This window comes from Crassostrea angulata, chromosome 7 (assembly GCF_025612915.1).
Source record: "Crassostrea angulata isolate pt1a10 chromosome 7, ASM2561291v2, whole genome shotgun sequence".
NCBI classification, from domain to species: domain Eukaryota; kingdom Metazoa; phylum Mollusca; class Bivalvia; order Ostreida; family Ostreidae; genus Magallana; species Magallana angulata.
The window spans coordinates 44,306,317-44,322,171 of NC_069117.1; the positions used below are offsets into that span (position 1 = coordinate 44,306,317).

The following is a 15,855-nucleotide window of genomic DNA, read 5'->3' on the forward strand; positions in this document are numbered from 1 at the left end:
TGTATTCGGATAGGTGAGGAGCAATCAACTCGGAATTCTAAAGCAGTGAGAATTCCTTTTCATTGAACACAAAACAAACTTTTTTAAATGTTAAAAGGTTTAAAAATAATACCAAAAATGCGAGAAATTTAAAAGGAAGAGAAGACGCTTTACACATGGGTAAGATGGTCATCTAACCTGTGTCTTTTACTAATTAGTCATGGACTCATTGACAATTAAAAATTGTTAATTAGTAAAAGACACATGTAAAAAACCGTTCTCCTAATTAGAGACAAGTCGCAACGTGAGAAATTAATCTTGTGGAGGAAGACAGTACAAATGAGTTTCCAAATCAATTGATTCCTCTGGTTGAAATCTATCCGATAATTAGGCAATCTTATTTCAGAAGTTTCTGCAGAAACGCGTTATTGCATTTGCTGATCCTAGGGGAAAACTGCGTTGAAATGTAAAGACTGACAAAAAAAAAAACTACATACAACGGCATACAATAATTATTATTTTGTATGTACACTTTAAAAAAATAGGGTTAAAGTTATAATCTGGATTTTTTAATCGTTATACTTTGTGATTTTGTAATAGACAAATGTGTGTAGCCCAAATGTGTGTGTATATATATATATATATATATATATATATATATATATATATATATATATATATATATATATATATATATATATATATATATATATATATATATATATATGGTGTGGATGGTTCCGTCTACAAGCACCTGTGCTAGTAATAAAAAAATATCCCTTATATCAAGCCGATATGCTTACCATTTGGTACGCATATTATTAGATGGCGACAAGCTCTTCAGTTTCGGAAGTTATATGCGTATATTGATTTAGAAATAAATGTCCGTTTTATCAAATTAATCCGGAGAAGGCTTTGTATAGGAATAAAATGTTAATTTATGATTTAAATATGCTTGTTCGGAAATAAGAATACTTGTCCGGAATGTCCAAAATCCAAATGTTTGATTGGTTGGTTGTGTCCGGACAGAAAAGGACAAGTACTCGTTGGTTGGAGAAGTTTATAAACACAAGTTAGTTCCAGCAGCAGTATCATTTGATCACTCGATCATATCCCGTTCGTTTGAGCACTCCTCGGAGAACTCCATATAAGGTAGATAAGCAAGATGAACGTGGTCGTAGACGATGCTAATTTTTTTTAGGACTTCGTCGTCCGGACAGAATCTGGATAGTATATAAAAGTAGACCCGTCTTTCCAGTGTTATAGTTCTTGTTTTTAGTTGTGGTCTATAAAAGGAACTGTTATATTTATTTGAACTGTTTCAAGTTTAGAATTACGAGTTGTCCGGATTGTTCGTTTTATTGCTGTTCAGATTTTCTTAATTCATTAGTTCAAATAGGTTATTCATTTTTATAACGAGTTGTCCGGGATTATTTACAGTTTACTGGAAATTATGAGGACTTAATTAGCTTACCTAGTACAAATGGGGAGGTGGTGTGATTTTACCAGATAGAATTAGACTGCGTGTGTCGAGTTTACTAGCTGTCCGGATCTGCGCAAGTTTATGCATATAATATTTATTAATTCAGTACAATTCTTTTACGCTGTTTATTGTTGATATTGAGCACGAGAACAACAAATCCTGCAGATACGAGAACTAGTAGCATTTTCTTTATTTTTTATGACGAGTTTTTAAACCGGTGATAGCCCCGGGACAGGTTGTATTGTTTGAAATGGTCAGCATCTTAGTCTGTGTTGTGATATTGATATTTTGCCATCCTGAATAAATTGTTGTGTGTTAGAAAAACGGTGTTTTTCTAGATTTTTGTGGCAAGGATCGCTCGACTTGTTACAATTATTGGGAGTTTATTTTAATCAACTCTCCTATGCACTTTCTCGGGCAAAGCGAAGTGAAACAGTGTTTGGACCTAAGCACAAATCAATACCGCTGACAACACTAAATTCTTAAAAATAATCGATAAATTCGATGCTATGTATTCTGAAGCATTGTTTTTCAAGAAAACTTATTTATTAATACCATGAAAATAATAAGATTTTAAATTGTATAAACAGTTTAGATATTTTTAAAGTCGTATGTATTCCAACGCTAGAGTTCAATGTAGTCTCGTTCAACCATACGCTTGGCTGTCTCCGTTAATATCCGACAAAACAGAGTCTCTCTTGCTTGTCGGAGATAAACGGAGAAAGCCGAGCGTTTGGTTGAACAAGAAAAGAGTTCAATCTTGCCTGGATCCATACAATTTCTCAGAAATATATCGATTACTGATACTACTTGCCATGCAAAATCGCATATCGTTGATTTTGAATAAATGATAATTGATAAAATCAACTCCCGTCAGTACTTCAGTACTTTGATATGCATTAACACCTATACATCCATTTTCACACCTCACAGCCTTATTAGCATAATCGGAACCTTTCTGGTTTTTATATTCACGAAAGAATGAAAAAACCCGAGAAAGTCAAAACTTCGTATATCTCGGGATTTTAACGAGACCAGTCTCATACTCGTGAAAATCGAGAGAGGAGTTTAAATGGAAAAAGTAAGTAAAAGTTTTTGTTTCTTATATTGGCAAGCTTTTAAATTATTTAAAGTTGCAGAACAATTGGTTATTAATGTGAAGTCGAAGTTTGGGGTGATCAGCCTTATCTCGTTAAATTTTGTTCAGCATGAAACAGTCTGAACAGCAATCCTCGATTTTGTCAACAATCTAAAACGTGCTATGGAGTAGTCATTCGTCGGTAAGAACATACTTACTTACATTGTTAAACTACTCAAAAACTCTTTTAAAAACCTACAATGCATTAAGTCTAGTACACATGTTACAAAAATGTCGATAATTACTAGTAATAGTCGTTGGTGAAATGTGACTTGAAAGACATGTTTTAGTATGAAATGTATATGCAGGTGTATTATAGTCAGTTTTTACACATATTGTTACGAAGCATACGTTAAAAAAATATTGTATGTTTTTCCTAGAATATTGAGTTTGTGTCAATTATGCTTTCAGTCATTTCCATACAGAATTTTCTCGACACGTACAATGTACACTGTACACGTGGTTTTGATATCTGTATCTTATTCAAACTGTTAACTTTATGTCTTATTTAACTATTAATGATGAGAGTGTTTATGAATCAAGGGTCTGCATTTGTTATGTAAATATAACATTATACGATTGAGAGTATGAGAGAGAGATAGACTCAGAGAGAGAGAGAGAGAGAGAGAGAGAGTGAGTGAGTGTAATTACAGTGTACATGTAATTGTTATTGATTGCCTTGCTTCCATGAACTCAGGGTTGTCTCTAAGACCTGGGAGGCGGGAAATCCCCCCCCCGCCTATAATGCCTTAATTACCCGGCTATTATTTCATTTCAACACAATGCAGCTATAAGCAAGACCTCCAGACCCCCCTTCTACTTTTTCATTTCTTCCTTCTACTTCAAATTTTAGAGACAACCCTGATGAACCATATATATATTTCAATAATGCCACATTGCACTAGAAATATTGCTGACAAAGATGTTGAGAGAGATCAGAGAGAGAGAGAGAGAGAGAGAGAGAGAGAGAGAGAGAGAGAGAGAGAGAGAGAGAGAGAGAGGAGAGAGAGAGAGGAGAGACAGACAGACAGACAGAGAGAGAGACAGACAGAGACAGAGAGTATGAAAAGCCATAACAAATTGTATAGTTATATGTCATTTCCCACGTTTAATATAGCTGTTATCATGGTAATGTTTGGACCATGTCTCAGATACTGCATGTGCCAATAAAAAAGTGTAATCTAGGACACACCCTATTGTTTTGATAATGACAGCATTTAGTTTTGTAATGATAGCTAGTGTATCGTTTTTCTTCTAATCTACAGATTTACCTGCGGCTTCCAGATGATCTGAAGATCAGGGATATAGAAAATATTGTCAATTTGATATTGCTGATGATCCAGTCAAATCTGCTGAAGCCCAGAAGGTACTTCTTTGTCATGTAATAAACTTACAACTTGTCTTCCATATGTAGATATATTTGGTTTAAGCTGATTAAAAGCCAAGCAAGGTCTTCTAAATAGCTACAATGTCTTGTGTAAAAGGGAAAGGTTTATACGGGCATCTTGTTGCAAATCTGCTTGATTATTTGTATTTTAAGGGGTGGGAACCTCTGAAATCCGGAATACCAGGAGTTTGAAAATATTATAAACTTTAGGAGATGTGTTTTACACTCTCTGAGAAAATGGGATTTGCGGAAATCCCATGAATTTCTTATGCTGGAAATATGTTTTTCAGATTAGTTTTTGTTATTGACGCAATCATATTTTGGTGTACATAGAATGTTGATAGTTGAAACTCATACAGACAATCATATGTTACATAAGTGTTACATAAGTGTTTATGACTTTGATCTTTGTTCAATATATTTAATATCTTTCTGTCCACTGGATATCTAAATATCTTTGAAGTTACACCATTGAAGTTACGGTACACATTCATTACATTTATCATGTGTGTGCAGAATTGATTGAGCCAGGTTTCCTGATGTTTTCATATAAGTGATACATTGTACTGCTTTAAAAAGTATATATCACTTGTGACTTACTGGTATATTAGTACATATTTCATTTGTAAAATTATTTGACAAATTTAAAGTGTTTTGTAGTACTGAAATGTTTTTATGGCTTTTAAAATTACTGAAAGTACATGCACATGATGCAACTATCTTTTGACGCTGTTTATGTAACAAAAAGAAACTGTCAGCTGGGTTTAAAATTAGTGGCAAAATGATGTAATACATGTATGTACAATATTAGAAAAGATTACATTGTTAGTAATTGCACATTCCATAAATAACTTCATTGAATATATACATGTAAGTATTTGATGAGTGCACAATGTTTGCAAAAATTACATGTAATTCTCTTAACACTTTATGTTTACTCTATTTTAGTTTCCAGACCATGACATTAATGAATATTTCTTGAATGGAATGCATGAGGATTAGAATGGAACCTTATTCTGCCTTTTTACCAACTCACACCATCTTTTCAAGATTTATGGAGCCAACCACAGAAGAATTTGTTCTATAAACATCATTCATAACATTCTTATTTATGTTGCATAACTTTAAATGTTACTGGATGAATTGTGTTCACATAATGAATACCAGCAAACTTTTTATCGAGTGCACTTATTTTGTATTTTTCATACCCATCCATCTAACATATGTTTTTATATATTCATATACATGTAACATTTTTGAAAGCAGCTATTTTTTTTAAATTGGAATTTAGCCTTACTATTCTATACAAGTTTTTTTTAAAGGGACTTGGACGCGATTTTAGATGAAAATTTTGTTTTCAATTTCTTTATGCATAAAATGATTTACTTGCACATTTTGAATAATTGACCATAATTTGAATGTTAGAAGTCAAGTTATAAGAGAGATACAGGGGTAAGAATTTATTGTTATGTAAACAAAGCCCGAGTCTTATGTTTGTTTACAAATAATATAAAGTATGAAATTACCACTTTTTTAAGAAAACGATTCATAGAAAAGAAGGTAAACTGATTCGATGTGATCATAAATGATATTATTAATAGAAAAAAGCAACATTTGAATGAAACTTACACCAATAAAACACATATGTAAACAATAACAAGACTTGCGCTTTGTTTACAAAACAAAGAATATTTAATTCTTTATCTTTCTTTTAACTCAGTATTTGACTTTCAAATGTTGACAAAGCATTAAAAATACCCATATCAACCATTCTAAATATTGAAAATGGAAAGATAAAATTTTGAATTTTAAAGCTCAAACCGTGTCCCTTTAATATACTCTTTTGTATACAAACAGAACAAAAATACTTAGTTACAATGGGAAATGGACATAATATATATAAAAGTGTCTGATAAAAGTATAGGTCTTCTTAATGAACAGAAGAAATTGACAGAAAAATATTCAGTTTTAGCCATGAAATACAAATATTAATATTTTTTAAGAATATTATTTAATCTAAAGAAGTTATGAAAGTTTTTTCCCCTTTATTCCAATGTTTGGAAACAAATCCAATATATAATTAAAATTGCTGTACAGTATATCCTATTGATTCCTATAATATATCACTTTAGTTTCTTGAACAGCATGTTTATTACTTTTTTTTTCTTAAAATGATGTATACAAGGTCATTAATTTATTTTCATTATATTCAACTAGATACAAATAGGCCTTCTGCAACCTTTTCATTGTTTAAATGGTATGGAGTTGTAGTTACCTTTCATATGAAAAATGACATCTAAATCTTAAATTGCTGTACATTATATCCTATCCATCTAATGTATCACTTTATTTATGTTGAACTTCGTGTCTATTAGTATTATGATTTTTTTTAGAATGATATATGCAATTTCATTAATTTATTTTTCATTTTAAGAAAATTCATTTTAAAAAAGATCTCTTACAACCTGTGTATTTTTTTTCAGTTTACATAACACAGTTTATTATATTGAATGTAGTTTTGTAGATTTATACATGTAGCTACAAGCAATATACATGTACATTTAATATTCACCAGGTACATGTACCAGCCTACTATATTTGATAAATAAATGTACTTCTTTCATGCCTTTTACTTATCGTTATATGTATTATTTATAATTAAAATACTTAGAAAACTAATCTCAATTTATTTATTTTAATAAGATTAAGAAATGGACTATAGTTAATGCACGTTTTCAAGAGTTGTCTCTCTTGGGGACAATAATGAATGCTCCCCAGGGTTCATGACCCTGAATATTGAGTAGGCTGTGAGGTGTAATTTTGACCCTGGCCTAGAGTCAAAACCCATACTTTAAGGGACATGAAATTTAAAATTTTAGTAGAGGACTTCCTGGTTAACATAATTATGAAATAAGTTTTTCATAAAGATGTGTGAGAATAGAGAAGAAGATTTTTAAACATTATATGCCTTAACACTATATTGCCATATTGCCCCCCCCCCCCCCCCCCCCATGTCCTGAACACCTGACCCAAGGGCCATGAATTTCACAATTTAGGTAGAGGAATTAGTGGACATCATAACCAGGTTTTCAGTTTTTTCCCACATGTGTGAGATTAAAGAAGATTTTTAAAGATTTAATACATTTTTACTATATGGCCATATTGGCCCCACCCTAGAGCCTGAACACCTAACACATGGGTCTTGAATTTCACAATTTTGGTTGAGGGCTTCATGGACATTATATTGGCCCCACCCTAGAGCCTGAACCCCTGGCACAGGGATCATGAATTTCACAATTTTGGTAGAGGGCTTCATGGACATCATAATCATGCATTTAGTTTTGAACAAATATATATGGGAGCAGAGATGATTTTATACATTTTTACTCTATGGTCATATTGGCCCCACCCTATTTCCAGAACCCCTGACCCAAGGGCCATGAATTTCATAATTTTGGTAAAGGGCTTCAAGGACATCATAACAATGCAAACAGTGTTTTCCTCAAATGTGTGGGAGAAGAAAATAGGATTTTTGAAAATTTGGCTTTTTTTGCATATTTGGCCCCACTTGTAGTGCCCCGGGGGTGGTAGAGCCACGAATTTCACAATTAAGATTATTTAAAAAATGGTAACAGTTAACTTGTAATTTTAAAGAAGAAGTTAAAAACATAAAATTGTTGACGGACGACGCACGTCGCACGACGGACGAAAACGGATAGCAATAGGTCACCTGAGTTACTCAGGTGACCTTAAAATGCTGTCTTTGATGATTCATGCGGGATATGAAGGTGGCGATACTGCAGAAAAAATACATAACCCGCGTCAGAAAAAATACATAACCCGCGTCAGAAAAAATACATAACCCGCGTCAGAAAAAATACATAACCCACGTCAGCGTTTGCTGACCGGAGACGCTGCAAGAGCACAGAAACATGTTGATCAAAAGTGTCAGTAAAGATGAAAATATCAGCTATTAACATTGGAAACATTTTGCAACACCTGACGGATAAGACGACAAAATGTTGCTCGTGCTAAGACCAACCCAAAGGGCATTTTAGTGAACTGAAAATGACCTAAAAGAGTCTGAAAAGCATTTCAGTGATAAACACTCGCTATTTAGTTGATGTTCAATATGCAAGGACATACTATCATCAGATTTATTTCGAGGAGTCCGGGATTTTGTTCAGGTCGCTAAGTTCAACCAATCGATAAACGGGACGTGTAGATTTCAGTCCTGTCAGTTTCAATAGAGTTATGAATTAACAATAAGTTTCCGTAAAGAAATATTGAAGAAATATATGAATTTGGTTGGTCACGTGATCAAATCCTGTAAAGCCCGAAGAACTTCTCATAAATATCACAAGTATATTGTAGACGCAGTCAACAATGTTGTATTGTAGTTTGTTAAAGAAACTGAACATCAAATACATCAGATAGACGAATTTCATTGCTGTACTTCTTACATATGGTACGTATATCTGTTTTGGTAGGTACGAATATCATAGGAATAAACTCATTTTCATAAGGCCAAGGATGTTGTCAAATTCGAATTGTTATAAAGTTCAATGTCATGAGTAAATTTTATTCTAAACACAAAAAATATTCATAAGATGAATTATTATTGACATAAAATGTGTTATATTCACTATATTATGGAATTAGGTTCAAACGAAAATAAACTTATAGCAAAACAGAGGAAATTCAGACAAAAATTTTCAGATTTGGTTTCCGCTGAAACGTTTTTGCCAGTGCCTTAATAATAAAAGTTTTAAAAAAATCGTTAGTAAACGTAATTTAACATACTTTCTCCCAGTTTTATCTCAATTATTCATTAAGATAATTGTATAGCACACAATGAAATAATAATGAAAAATGCTTTAAAACGTTAAAAAAAACCCACCATATCAAAATTTATATCATTGACCTTATATAAGTTTTATGCCGGCAGATTAAATTCAATATCAGTAGTTTGATACCATAAATGTTTTCATTTTATTATCATTCAGTTTTATGTTAAATTGAATAAAAAATATGAAGGGACTTGAAATTCGGACTGGAATATTTTTTAAAATTGTTACTGAAAACTTACTCCTTTGTATCTATTTAGTGTCACTGGCATTTATAAACTGTATTTCATTTTTAAAAGAGTTTGGTTATTTGTAATACATGTATTTTAACAATTAAGAAAATTGCAAATCATAGTGTAAAGTTTTAAGTGTTTGTTCTTAATTTTTTTTTTAATATTCAATAGCCATAAACTCAACAAGAGGCCCAGGGGCCACATCGCTCACCTGAGCAACAATTGCCTTAATTCTCATCAAATAAGCATTACAGTATCAAAATATATTGATAACTAAGTACAGTAGATCTTACTTTAAAAAATTAAAATTCTGCTAATTTTTATCCACCTCTTTTTTTTTTTGGGGGGGGGGGGGGTAAATACCAAGCCCCTTTTGTTGTTGTACCTGTAAGAAGATTTTTCTCTATTCCTATACCCCCCCCCCCCCATTTCCTGGCCCCACTTTTCTCTAGGGAATCATGGTTTCATCGAACTTAAATCTGCATAACCTGTGCTTTCACACTAAGTACTGAGTTTTGGACCGAAAACTTTCCCAGAATATTTTTAAAGTTTTTCTCTTTATATTCCTATGTAAAAATTCAAACCGCCATCACGGCCCCGCCCTATCACTAGGGACTGAGATTTTGCAAACTTGAATTAACATTACACAAGTTTAAGCTTTTCTGGCCAAATGATCTTTATAAAGAAGATTGTTAAAGATTTTCTCTATATATTACTATGTAAAAATTCATCCCCCATTGTGGCCTCACCATACACCTGAACTATTAATTAAACAAACTTGAATCTATACGATATGGGGATGCTTCCACTCAAATTTGGGCTTTCCTAACCTAATAGTTTTGAGAAGAAGATTATTAGGGCCCCGCAAGGATTTGCGGGTGCCCTATAGTAATCACTCTGTCCGTCCGTCCTTCTGTCCGTCCGTCTGTCACTCTTCCGTCCACAAATTTCCTGTTTTTTTCTAATAACTTTTTTTATGGTTGCCGAATCAAGTTCAAATTTGGTATGGTAGTTCAGTAGGCAGAAATATATATTCTGATGCTAAGTTTGGTTCTCTTTGTCTTCTGGTTTGGAGCTGGGGTGGTGGGGTAGATTCCTGATTAACTATGCATAAGAATGAATGGGCAAAGAGAGATAACTGCTGAGAATGAATGGGCAAAGAGAGATAACTGCTGAGAATGTTACCATTGTATACATGGAAGGCTGTGCAATATTTGTCCCTTTGGATTAATTAACCTTCCACAGGAAGAAAATCCTAAGCTTTATCTTTATCTGTCACATTGAGATTAATTACTGCACTGCCTGTGTCTGCAAATGAACTTTGTTTTGAAGTTAAGGTCAATTTTGAATTATGTGTAGTATTGTGTACATTCTTTGAAATAATTTTAACAGGTAATCAGATATTGACCCCATTCTGTCATTTCTGGAAAAAAAATCTTATTGTTAATTTAGAAGAAAAGGACGAGAGAGCAGAACATGGGATTTGCGTAGGCATAATGAAGTAAAATAATGTGGAGTTTTATAAACAGTGTAAATATTGATTGTGGTGTATAAAACATGGGATAAATAGAATCTCATATGATTTGTAGTATAATATGATTTTTATCCAACTTGAGTGTTTTATCCCCTCACTAAGGCTCAAGAAAAAAACATTAAATTGTTGGATGAAAATCATATCCAACTACAAATCATGAGATCCTATATATTGCAGTTCTTTACATCTTATGCCGGGCATTTATTTTTCATCATTGTTAATATAAAGAGGATGGAATTCAAAGTTTTTTTCACTTCTCTATATTAATTGTCATAGCAGGGCCCTTCCTGACTGGTCAGTTTTCTAGTTAAAGAATGTCTTTATATATAAAAATTTATCCCCCATTGTGGCCCCGCCCTACCCCCAGGGACCATAATTTGAACAAATTTGAATCTATATTATCTGAGGATGGTTACACGCCAATTTGAGCTGTCTTGGCCAAATAGTTTTTAAAAGACATTTTTTAAAAGATTTTCTCTATATATTCCTGTATAAAAATTTATCCCCTAATTGTGGCCCTACCCTACCCCTGGGGACCATGTTTGAACAAACTTGAATCTACACTATCTGAGGATGCTTCCACTCAAATTTCAGCTTTGCTGGCAAAATAGTTTTTGAGAAGATTTCTTCTATATATTCCTATGTAAAACTTGATCCCCCCATTGTGGCCCCATCCTACCCCCGGGGACCATGATTTGAACAAACTTGAATTTACACTATTTGAGGATGCTTCCATTTTAGTTTGAGATTTTCTAGCCTGATAGTTTTTGAGAAGAAGATTTTTATAGATTTGGTCTATATATTCCCATGTAAAACTTGATCCCCCTCTTGTGGCCCCTCCCTACCTCCGGGGACCATGATTGGAACGAACTTGAATCTACACTACCTGAAGATGCCTCCACACAAGTTTAAGCTTTTTAGGCCGAATACTTTTTGAAAAGAAGATTTTTGAAAAATACCAACAAATTTTCAATAATTCTCAATTATCTCCCCTTTAAAGAGGGCATGGCCGTTCATTTGAACAAACTTGAAGTCCATTCACCTAGTGGTGCTTTGTGCCAAATTTGGTTGAAATCTGCCCAGTGGTTCTTGAGAAGAAGATGAAAATGTGAAAAGTTTACAACAACAACGACGACAACGACAGACAACGGACAAATTGTGATCAGAAAAGCTCACTTGAGCCTTTGACTTTCTTTTCTGCAAGTGAAAAATAACACTTCAATCAAAGGTCCATAACACACAATAGATGTTTTTTCATTACCATATTTTTCATTCTGAGTAAATGTCATCCTTGATGGAGAATATGCATTTTTGATTTATTTTGCAATGCTATTGATACTTTGCGGGACGGAACCAGTTAAGAGGCACCCAGTCGGTACGCAAAAGTTGTTACATGAGAAGACTCAGTAGGCTAGCCCTTAAAAAATCATTTAACCCGCTGAAAAACGACATAAAAATATAGCAGTGCTAACAACGTTTGCCGCCATCTTATGATATGTGTACAATATTTCGGAATGCTTATATATATATTTGTTATATTCAGTAGTATATTCTCACTATATAACTCTTTATAGACAAATAGTCAATAACTGTAATATTAGCTCGTCCGACAAATATTGACCGGTCAATATTTTTTTGATATTGACCGGCTAGGAATAATATCTAGAGAACATTCCCTCTATTTCAAATAATCGCCTCTGATTTGTTGATTCGTTAACGATGACGTAAATAACTCTTCGCGACTCCAAAACAAGATGACGTCATAATAGACAGCCAGTCTAGGCAAATAAACAATGGACGCGCAATGCGACGGTTTGTGATCATAACGGATATTAGGATTTGCGAATTACTGTGAAGTAAAATCAGGTAGAACATCTGTATTTTAATTCTTACGGTCGGCGGAATATCACCAGTGACCGTTTGATCTGAGGATATTTTGGAAATTAACTTTGCACAAAATTGAATTCTTTGTTGAACTGAGAAAATTTCGGCGATCTGTTTTCAATTACTTTCTTAAATTTTGGTTTGTTTCTTCGTATAACAAAACAAATGTTGACTGTGTTTTCGGGCAACATTGATTATATTAGCCCCCTTGGGACGAAAATATTGCCCTCCGCTTCGCGTCGGGCAATATTTCGTCCCTCGGGGGCTAATACATGTATAATCAATGTTGCCCTCAACCCCAGTCAATATTTGTATATTATATATATATATATATATATATATATATATATATACACAAGCTTTTTTCAAAAATATTTGATCAATTGTCTTCTTCTTCAAAGAAATAAATTTCATCGGCAAGCGGCTAAAAAATGCAAGATCAAATTAGAAATAAAAAAAACCCTCTAAGATATGTAGCAGTTCTTTCATTTATTTAGGTAGCCCATCCATAACTGAGTCGAATTTAACAATATTCCAAGAGATGATTTGTCTACTGTTGAAAATGTAGGAGGAGTTCAAGGAATGATCTAAACTACAATAAATACCGTACATGTACGTACTATTAAATTTATCATGGGGCTGATATAAACCAAACTCAGGAGTATGTAAACTATGTAGTCAATTAAATGAACTTTTTGCACTTAAAACTTTTTAAAAAGTTTTCTCCCCTGTGCAAAAAAATAGGAAAAACTAATTTTCCCCAAAATATGAACAGTTAATAATGATAATTTTGGCATTTAAAATATCAAAGGTAAATCTTTATTATTTGATAAAGCCCTTAAAATCACAAAAGACTTCAGTGACCAAACTTCCAATCTATAAGATATGAAATGTGGTTGTTATGGATGGAATACCTAAAGCACACACGAGGCCAATGTGCCACTTCGCTTAATTATACCCGCACTTTCTAAAGAAAGTTCGGATATATTGTTGTTACCCTGTTCCTTCCGTCCGTACGTCTGTCACGTTTTACTTTCTCAAACTGCTCTTACATCTTATAAACCAGCAAACTGAACTCTTTGAGTTTAATTTGGGGTATCATGTTGTTTTGTAAAAAGGTTTCAAAAATTCTCCGTTAGTCCGGGGGGTCGAATAATTGGTAAAAAATGACGGGTTTTTTTTCTCACAAAAAAACCTTCTTCCTTGAACTCCTCCTACATTTTCAACAGTAGACAAATCATCTCTTGGAATATGTTTTAGAGTATCCTATAGATGCGCAATACTGTTTCAGAATTTTCAATTTTGTCCTGGGGGTCATTTAATGGCTGAAAAATGACATTTTTTAAACAAAAAAAAAAAAGATTTACAGTCAAGTCGTACACAGACCAACTCGTATACAGGTCAACTTGTATACAAAATTTTCCGCATAAAAAACCGAAGTCAACTCGTATACAAAAATTTCCGCATAAAAAACGAAAAGTCAACTCGTATACAAAAAATTCCGCATATAAAATTGGTATGCTTAACACAGTCAACTCGTATACAAAAAAATTTCAAACAAAATAATAAGGAGTATCTTTATTAGCCTTTGAGAAGTCATCGGAGGTTTGGAGAAGCAAGAAACACCGCGCTTGATGTTTTAACAATTATTGTTTTGATGTGTAAAAATAATTACCAAATAATGATTGGATTGACACAATTAATTATCGTTATTTTTTTGTTGTAATTTCACATCGTTACTGTGTTTAATGATAATGCACAATTATACATGTATGAATTTTGCAATCTTTGTAATAGTTGATAACATCCATTTTATTTTTTACGCTGAATTACGGAAGCAATATATAAAGAAATTTTATTACAAGAAACCAAGTGTTGGGAATTTTTGTATACTGGTTTTAAAAACGTCATTTTTTTTTTGCAGTAGCCAAATGATATTCTAGAATATAATTGGGGGTGTCATATTGAAGTGTAATCAGGTTCCAGAGTTTTTTTTTTTTAAGAGGATCAGTGGGCAACAAAAAAAAATGACGTTTTTTGCTAAAAAAAAATATGGTTCCCAGAACTCCTCTTACAACTTTTGGAGTAGCTACGTCATCTCTTGGGACATAATTAGGTTTGTCCTATAGATGTGCAATAAGGTTTTCAAAATTTAAATTTCATCCAGGGAGTCAAATAGTAGCAGAAAACTGACGTTTATCGCTAAAAAAAAAACACACCATAGATCCAAGAGGTCCTCTTATGATTTAATGGATAAACACATCATATCTTGGGATATGATAGAGACTGTTCTATAGATGTGTAGTAAGGTTTTAAAAATCTAAATTTCGTCCAGGGAGTCAAATAGTAGCAGAAAATTAACGTTTATCACTCCAAAAAACATAGATCCTAGAACTCCTCTTATGATTGAATGGATAAACACATCATATCTTGGGATATGATAGGAACTGTTCCATAGATGTGCATTACGGTTTTGAAAAATTAAATTTAACCCTGAGGCCCATTACCTACATACCTTTGATGCCCTTTAAGGATCAAGAATATATACATGTATGGTTAAGGGGTGGAGATCTCAACCGTTTTCGAGATATTCGTTCACTTCCTGTTCGAGGGGGTCACGACCACCCCTGGGGCCCATGACCTACATAACGTTTGATGCCCCTTGACACAAGGAACAAGAATATATATGGTTATAGGGGCATGGTCACGATTTGGGTCAAATTTAGAAATGCATTTCTAATGATCAAATGATATTTGGGTGTCAGTCGATGAGTTTTAAGCAAGATACAGGGCTCACAATTCTTCGTCATGTAAACCAGGCTCGTGCCCTGTTTTTGTTTACATAGGTTCAATATACCAGTAAAAAAATATTTTTCAGGCTGATTTGTCTTCTTTTTATTCATTTTAAGCATAAATAAATAGTTACTAATGATTAACACATTTATTTGAGGTCTAAAACTGGAATTTTCACTTCAACATTCAAAATGTAAACAAAAGCTTTGTTTACATAGCGAAGAATTGTAAGCTCTGTGACTTGCTTACAACTCAACAAATGACAATCAAATTTTGGTTGCCTATTAAAAATGCCTTATTGAAGCATTGTAAACATTAAAATCGAAAAATAATTTTTGACCAAAATCGTGACCATGCCCCTTTAAAGGGTGGGGATCTCAACTGTTTTGAAGATATTAAGGGACTTGCTGTTCGAGGGAGGTCAGGACCACCCACAGGGTCCATGACCTACATAACATTTGATGCCCCTTGACATCAGAAACATGAATATATATGGTTTAGGGGTCATGGTTATAACAGTTTCTGAGATATATGGTAATTCCAAATTCCTGGGGGGTGGGGATAACCCCAGGGGTCA

The 15,855-nt window shown here is 33.3% G+C and overlaps 1 long non-coding RNA gene across 1 annotated transcript; it reads left to right on the plus strand.

The window, feature by feature from the left end:
• Positions 1 to 2,379: 2,379 nt before the first annotated feature.
• Positions 2,380 to 5,193, plus strand: LOC128192802 (uncharacterized). Its single transcript, XR_008244564.1, has 3 exons — positions 2,380 to 2,543; positions 3,866 to 3,966; positions 4,936 to 5,193. It is a non-coding gene; the product is annotated as an uncharacterized LOC128192802 (long non-coding RNA).
• The last annotated feature ends 10,662 nt before the right edge of the window (positions 5,194 to 15,855 follow it).